The following is an 8,866-nucleotide window of genomic DNA, read 5'->3' as shown; positions in this document are numbered from 1 at the left end:
GTATGAAAAAGTAAACATGTAAAAGGTGTATATTTTAAAAAAAAAAACTTCGTACAAGGGGTATATTTGTAAATATTAGAAAACAACCTCGTAAGAGGGGTATATTTATAAATAGTAGAAAACAACCCCATAAGACAGGTATATTTGTCAATATAAGAAAACAACTTCATAAGTGGGCTATAATTATGAGTATGAGAAAACAACCCCGTAGAAGAGGTATATTTGTGAGTATGATAACGCAACCCCGTAAGAGGGGTATATTTATGAGTATGAAAAAGCAACTCGTAGAAGGGGTATATTTTTAATATAAGAAAATAACCCTGTAAGAGGGGTATATTTGTAAATATTAAAAAATAACCCCGTAAGAGGGGTATATTTGTAAATATTAAAAAATAACCCCGTAAGAGGGGTATATTTGTAAATATTAGAAAATAACCTTGTAAGAGTTGTATATTTATAAATATTGGAAAACACAACGTAACATGGATATATTTGTCAATATAAAAAACTAACCCTGCAAGTGGAGTATAATTTTGAGTATGAGAAAATAATCCTATAAAAAAGGTATATTTATGAATATTAAAAAAAAACCGTAAAAGGGGTATATTTGTGAGTATGAGAAAACAACCCCGTAAAGTGATATATTTGTAAATATTAGAAAGAATCCTATGAGAGTGCTACATTTGTGAGTATGAGACAGCAACCCTGTAAGAGGGGTATATTTATGAGTATAAGAAAGCAATCCCGTATGAGGGGTATATTTTCAGTATGAAAAAGAAATCCCGTAAAAGGAATATATTTTTTAATATTAGAAAATAACCAAGTAAGAGGGGTATATTTATAAATATTAGAAAATATCCTCGTAAAAGAGGTATATTTGTAACTATTAGAAAACAACACCATAAGAGAGGTATATTTATAAATATTAGAAAGTATCCTCGTAAAAGAGGTATATTTGTAAATATTAGAAAACAACACCATAAGAGAGGTATAGTTGTCAATATAGGAAAGCAACCCCATAAGTGGGGTATAATTATGAGTATGAGAAAACAACCACTCAAAAGAGGTATATTTATGAATATTAGAAAATAACCCGTAAGAGGATATAATTATGAGTATGAGAAAACATCTCATAAAAGGGATATATTTACAAATATTAAAAACACAACCCCGTAAGAGAGGTATATTTATAAGTATGAGAAATCAACCCCATTAGAGTGTTATATTTATGAGTTTGAGAAAACAATCCCGTAAAAAGGCTATATTTATAAATATGAGAAAATAATACTATAAGAGGTCGCTTTAACTATGAACATGAGTATCTAGATCTTTTGAACCCATTGGGGTCTTTATTGTTGATGGATTGTGCTTAGTTGTTAGATTTGTAATTGCCATTCTTGTAATCTTTTTGCTATTCAGTAATAAAGTTTGATTCAGTTAATTTGATACATTGAATTAATTGTCTTCTGGGTTGTTTCTTGACATCGAGAAATGCTTGTTGTAAATGGAATTTGAATAGTAAGAACTGGTAGTTAACACTTAGAGATAAGGTTAATTTACTCACCGGATTAAGAATTAACAACTCTTAATAGATCTAAATTACACTTAATGCTAATATGTAATAATCTGATAGGAAGAGATTCCATTAGGTTAGTGCAGGTTTAGGAAGTCGGTAAGCTCGAGAGAGGAACCGAGTTCGATTCAGGATTTAGGCACGGGTAAGCAAGATTGGTAATTTATAAAATCAACCTTTAGAATTCCATCACTTAGGTCCCCTTTGGGTTTGTTTCTCTTATTCCGGTTGTCTTTCAATTGTCAATTGCTATTTATTCATTTATTTGCATTCATAATCATTAGTTAGTTAATCTAGACTTCTCACACTCAATTTCAAACTAGATAACATAGTGAACAGTAGTAACTCTAGGTTCACCCGATCTCCAGGGATACGACCTTGATACTCACTAGTGCTAGGCCGCATCGATAGGTTCACTGCCTTAGGTGTAGGTTGCATAAGTAGCCCATCAAGTTTTTGGCACTGTAGCTGTGGAACTGTAACGGTGAAATAGAGTGAATTGTTTTTGTGTTACTTTAGTCATTATTTTATATTTATTTATTCTTTATTCTTTATTTTATTATTTTTATTGATTGGTGGTTGTTTGGATTGTCAGTTTCAGGTAGTTTATGACCAGGAGCTCTAACCCTGATCCCATAGAAACCTTATCTGACCCGGAGCCCTCTCTCAGATTATTGAGACGATGTTTGCAGGCAGTTGAGGAGGAGGTCAGAGTTACAGTTTAGGTTCATAGAGTTAATGTGATGGAGAACCATAACCCCTAGGCCGATGACAATCAGAGGACGATGTACGAGTTTGCTCGACCATCTTTGGATGGAAAAAAAACTAGTATAGTCAAACCTGCTGTAGCGGCCAACAATTTTGAGATAAAAGCCAATGTTATCCAGATGATCCAGCAGAGCGTGCAGTTTGGAGGATTGCCCAGTGAGGATCCCAATACACATATCTCCAACTTTTTAGAGATTTGTGACACATTCAAGATAAATGGAACAATCGATGACGCCATTCAGCTAAGATTGTTTCCATTTTCCTTGAGGGACAAAGCAAAGAGATGGTTGCAATCTATTCCATAGCAGACAATTACTACCTGGAAGGTGTTGGCCGAAAATTTTCTATATAAGTATTTTCCTCCCGCTAAAACTGCTAAACTTAGAAATGACATATCTTCTTTTGTGCAGTTTGATGATGAAAGCATGTACGATGCGTGGGAGAGGTTTAAGGACCTTTTGAGATGCTGCACATATCACGGATTGCTAGTGTGGATGCAAGTTCAGACCTTTTACAGCGGGTTAAACCTTGCAACGAGGCAGATGGTGGATGCTGCAGCAGGTAGGGCGCTAAACAGTAAGACTCCCGAGCAGGCTCAAAACTTGATAGAGGAAATGGCCATGAACAATGGTCAACCAGGTGGATTCTACAGCAGCCTTGGCAGCTCAGGTGGAGCTTCTAACCAAGAAGATTGACGAACTCCAGATGCCGGTTCATGCAGCGAACGTTAGCTGCGAGTTTTATGGTGGCCCGCACTATAGTGCAAAACTATACTACGGGAGGTATGTTTGCTTCATCCTCTTCTACTTTTCCATCTGTTTATGCTGTGTCTTCTAATGTTGAGCAGGTTAATTATATGGGGAATGCCCCAAGGCAACAAAACAACCCTTACAGCAACACATGCAACCCTGGGTGACGCAATCATCCCAACTTCAGTTGGAGGAGCAATAATACCCAGGTCAACCAGGTTTTCAGAGACTTCATCAGCAGTCGCAATAATAGCCAGCTGGGCCTGCACAAGCTCCCCCTCTACCAGAAAAGAAGTCAAATCTTGAGGAGCTTATGATGAAGTTTGTGACGACGACGGAGATGATGTTCCAGCAAACTGATAGTGCACTTAGGAATCAGCAGGCCTCAATTCAGAACTTGGAGAGTCAGATTGGCCAAATCTCTAAGATGTTGTTTGAGAGTCAACAAGGAGCGCTCCCTAGCAGCACTGAGTCTAACCCGAGGGAACACGTGAACGCCATCACTTTGCGTTCAGGTAAGTTAGTTTCAGCTCCTTTTAAACCTGCTTTTGACGACTCTACTTTTGATGTGCAGGTTGAGGCGAGTAGTAAGGTTAAAGAACCTAAGGGACAAAAGGTGAACCCGATCCCAGTCAGGGAATATCAACCTAAGATTCCTTATCCTGCTAGACTCAAACAAGCAGAAGCGCAAGAGCAGTTTAGTAAATTTTTGGATATTTTTAGATAACTGCATATTAACTTGCCTTTTATTGACGCATTGAAGCAGATGACGAAGTATGCCAAGTTCTTAAAGGACATACTTAGCAGAAAAAGGAAGTTGGAGGAGGCAGCCTCTGTTAAGCTTAACGAAGAGTGCTCAGCAATGTTTCAGAGCAAGTTGCCAGAGAAACATCATGATCCAGGGAGTTTCACTATTCCTTGCACTTTGGGTAACTTGTGTGTTGATGATGCATTAGCTGATTTAAGGGCTAGCATAAATGTCATGCCCACTAGTTTGTTCAATAAGCTAGGTATGGGGGAGGCAAAATCCACTAGGATGTGCATTCAATTAGTTGACCGTTCTGTTAAGCTTCCTAGGGAGATTATGGAGAATGTGCTAGTCAAGGTAGATAAGTTCATATTTCCTGTGGACTTTGTGGTTATGGATATGGATATGAATAATGAGCATGGTGTACCGTTGATTTTGGGGAGACCTTTCCTTACCACGCCTAGAGCTAAAATAGACGTATTTGAGGGAAAGTTAGAACTTAATGTAGGGGATGACTGTGTTACTTTTAGTTTACCGCCATTTGATAGTTCTCCCACCGACCATGTTCATGCCATTTGTAGTATTGATGGAACTGGTCTTGCATGTGATAAGCAACCATAAGATGTACAATTGGATGATGCTATACATGTCTCGTTCCCTGTTGATGTGTGTTATTCATCTGAAGAAAACAACTTGTATCAATTTGAGACATTGTACTATGATACACCCGAGAAGGGTAGTTACAAGTTTGTTTATGACACGTCACCTAGACAGGATTTGGAGTGGATGAATGGGCAACCCGACTCGGTGTGGAGAGCACATCCATGGTCATCTACTGCACACATTGGACATCCTCCTTGCGCTTATATGCCTCAAGCCCCAGCTTACATTAAGCCCACCTCTTCAATTTGCCCGCGATGCAGGAATACTATTACAGAGTCCAGCTAGACGACTCGAACAAAAAGAAGTGCCTTCAGGAGGCATTCCCGAATCTATTTATGCTTTTTGAGTTTTTGGACATCTTTTATTTACTTATTTACTTTTCTAGTTAGATGTCTCAGTTTAGTTTTAATTTGTTTTATTTTGAGATGATTTTATTTTATTGAACCTTTTACTAGATGTTGCTTGGGATGTGTTTATTCTTGAGTTTTGCACGAGCTAGCCTACTTGATGCTCATACGCAATTTGGAGGACTAACATATCTTGGAGTGTTAAAGCACATATTAAGGTAGGGAGTTCGGCGACCCGAGATGGCGAAGCAAAGCCTGGAAACCCCCCTTTCACCATGGTTTCCGTGGCCATCACGGGCTACAACACCAGGCCGTGCTGACGTCAAGCCCGTGATGAAAGACACATGAAGACTTGGGGGATTTCGGCCATTCATCTTAGCTTCCGAAGGCATCCCGGGCGGCAACACCAGGCCGTGCTGGTCAGCATGGTCGTGCCCCTACCCGTGCCAATTGGTGAACTATTGAAGCATAGGGGCTCAGCACGGGCTGAGTCCTGGCCATGCTGATCAGCATGGCCGTGCCCTAGCCCATGCTGACCCCCGTGCCTATAAAAAGGAGGCTTCCAAAAATTTTTGCTACCCCTTTTCTAAAGCTCCAAGGTGTGGTTTTCTTCTATTTCTCTCATCCTTCTCACCTTTCTCGGCAATTCCAAGTAAGTCTCTTCACTTTTTACTTTTATTTATTTTTAATTTAGTTTTTCTTTTATGCATATACTTTATTGAGGACATGGTAGTATGTTTTGGTAGTTTTTATGTTGTTACACTGCTTTAATATGACCCCAATTAGATTTAATTTATATTAGTTGTTATGTTTGCTGTGAAGTTGATTATGAAAATGATAAGTGTGGGTTTGCAGAAATAAAGTTGTTTATGGCATTCTATTATGAATAATTGTTTGAATAAAGTTGCATTAGTTGGTGCACGATAAAGTAGGTTGGAATGTATCGGATAATTAGTTTATGCAGGAGATTGAGGCTTTAATCTTTCGTTAAGTCTAAAGTTTTCTGTTAGTCGAATCATAGCCGTTATGCTGTCCAATTTTTGGTAGGATTTTTTATTAACTTAATTTCTTGTACGAATAACTAATGATTCATTACATTAGGTAATATGACGGACCGCGATCAATCCCATAGGAAGCAACCAAAATGCATTCCTACCAGCAAGCGATCGCGTGGCGAAGGAACATCTTCCTCCAGAGCACTAAAACCAGCACCAGCACAAGCACCAGTACCAGCCCCAGCATCGCAACAACAACTAGTCCGAGCTCGAAGAGCACCAGCTGTGAACCCACCTGCACCTAATCGTCATCCATTATGGACATTCCCTAATGTAGAAAATGAGAGTCAGTTCCAAGTCATGAGATGGAAGCAAGTGATGGCGGGTCGTTGCATCAATTTCGCATCACTGGAAAGAGTGGGATTGGTTCAGGATGTGCGCACTCTGTTCGAGACTCTGCCGTATGCGCGATTCTTTGACATCATTGAGCCAACCTACCGTGAGCTTACAATTGAGTTCCTCAGCACCTTCTTCCTACAGCAACAGATCACAAACTGGCATCAGTCTGATGCAATTTATTTCAAACTTGGGAGAAGGGAGTTCTTAATGTCAGTCCCACAATTCGGCATGCATTTAGGATTATGTACTGAATAGGAGATCTCGGGGGAGAAGTATAAGGGATGCCTCTACATCAACCCAATATCCTACGACACCATGTGGGACTTATTGGTACTTAGGTCGGAAACGTACTACCCAAGCAAGTCTAAGGTGTCTAGCCTTCCGGATCATCTCTCCTATCTCCATACTCTATTAGCTTACACCATTACAGGTAGAGGAAAAGTTTTGGAGTGGTAACACAGACCGATGTCTTCATCCTCTAGGCTATGCAACATCAGAAGAAGTTGGAGTTGGGATATTTGTTGGCTCGTCAAGTTCGACCATTTATAATGGATGCCTAGAAGAAGATGCATTGTTGTTTTGGCCCGTACGTGACTAGGTTAGCCAAGAGACTGGATGTATTGGACGATTGTCTGTCGGAGCTTTTAATTATTGGTGACATGACACTGCTAGGGATCAGATAAATGATAAACATGTAGATGATCACGGCTACTAGACATCCATATGGTATAGAGTACAGGCTTGTGAACACAATAGTCAGGGAGGCCAGAGAGGCAGCGGCTAGAGGAGCCTAAGATCCGTCGGCTGGGATCCCAGATGTTAGGATTCCCAACCCATCTAGAGTATTTATGCCTCCATCTGGAGCCTCATCCTCTTATTCTGTAGGGACATCGAGTGCTCAGATTAGTGCTTTAGCTGACTGACTAGATCGAGTCTGTGATCTATAGCAGCAACACCATACTCAATTTGCGCAGTTTCAAGAGGAGATTAGGGCACAGCTTGGCGGGATGAACACCGTGCTTCAGCAGCTTATGAATGGGTTGGAGAGGCAGGCCACCCAGACGGACTTCTTAGTGGAGCAGATGAAAAAATTGATGGACGCTAGAGCACAAAATCAGTGGCTCATCGATGAGATGGAGTTCGATCTGGCAGGCTGCTTCACGGACCCTGATCCACCGCAGCCCCCTGCTCCTCATCTTCAAGCAGGTGCAAGCAGTGAGGATACACCATCAGCAGACTCTTAGCAAAAAACATTGTGCAACTTTTCTTTTTCCTTTTTCTTTTTATTTTCTATCCTTTAATTTATCTTATTTTATTTTCTTACTTTTTGTCTGTTATTTCCTTTCATTTTTTTTATGTTAAGTTATTTTAGTAAAACACTATGCTTCCCAATCTGAAAACTAAGCATGATCTTCAATAACTATGATGTGCGAGTCATATGCTTACCCAGTTTTAATCTTTCTAACACTATCCACAGTGTTATACTTAAGTGTGGGGTAGGTACCTTAGTTTATTATTATCTTGAGTTTTGTTTCAATCGGGTAGTTGATGATTTTTCTCTTTTGAATAGATACCCTTATAGCTTTTATCAAATCTTGTTAGAAAAAGGAAATGAACGAATCTCTTAATTTCACTCGAGCCAGGTAAAACTGGTGTTTTTTTTCCCAATTTTTCCATTTTACTTTATCTCAAAAATAGAACACTGTTAATATCACTGCTTATTATTATGATTGATTGTTTAAACTTTGGTTTGAGAATTCAGGCAATTTTAACCCACTCAAATGGTGAGGTTCTGAGCCAAATTGGGCATCATTATTTTTTATGCTCCTTTTGTTGTTCTTTAGTGAGCATTGTACGGAATCTTTATTTCTAGAACTTGCTTTGTGATTCCTTTTGAGATTACATGAATGTTTGATAGTCATGAGATGATTTGGGCACTTAGGATTTACACAATTTGGCTAAAAGCCTAACCTTATTTTTCCCATAGTGAACCAATTTTGAGCCTTAGCCTTTTCTTTCGTTGTAAACCTTCGACACTCACTTTATCACTTCTATTCATTTTACCATTCTTTCTACCATTATTGCTGGAAATTATGTAAGTTTATGCTTCATTTCATTTTGGATCAAATTGCATTCTTTTTATATATAATCACTAAGTTGCTAGATTTTTCGTAGATGCTCCCTTCAATCCAAAATTGGATATTCATTCTTATTGTTTATGTCAATAACAATAACAGCTCCTACATAAGCTGCTGTAGTATATATACATAGTATATATAAAAAAAATGAAAAATGAAAAAAAAGAGAATTTGGTATTCTTTTAGTTCATTTCAAGCATCATCTTATTGTTGGAGCAACTTAGTGTTCATTTTTGGTATATCATTTGATCCTTGGCTATTTTCTTGCATTACTTGCATAATTTTCCAGCAACTTTTAGCCTACTTTCCATATTTCTCCATACCCTACCTTAACCCTATTACAACCTAGCTCAAGACCCTTTGATCATGATTATTGATTATTTCACAGTAGTGGAGATTGGATCTATAAGCAAGCTTATGGAAAGCACTTTTTTTGTATTTTTGTGTTGAGAGATTGGCGATCTTCTTTCACTTATATACACTTGT

At 38.6% G+C, this 8,866-nt stretch overlaps 1 non-coding gene across 1 annotated transcript; it reads right to left on the bottom strand.

The window, feature by feature from the left end:
• Nucleotides 1-2,718: 2,718 nt before the first annotated feature.
• On the bottom strand, nucleotides 2,719-2,825 carry LOC112534474. Its single transcript, XR_003078761.2, has one exon. It is a non-coding gene; the product is annotated as a small nucleolar RNA R71 (small nucleolar RNA).
• Nucleotides 2,826-8,866: the final 6,041 nt, after the last annotated feature.

The sequence above is a fragment of the Ricinus communis genome, chromosome 2 (genome assembly GCF_019578655.1).
Source record: "Ricinus communis isolate WT05 ecotype wild-type chromosome 2, ASM1957865v1, whole genome shotgun sequence".
Lineage (NCBI taxonomy): Eukaryota > Viridiplantae > Streptophyta > Magnoliopsida > Malpighiales > Euphorbiaceae > Ricinus > Ricinus communis.
The sequence above is the reverse complement of the archived record's forward strand: the minus strand, read 5'-3'. Positions and strand labels throughout refer to the sequence as shown.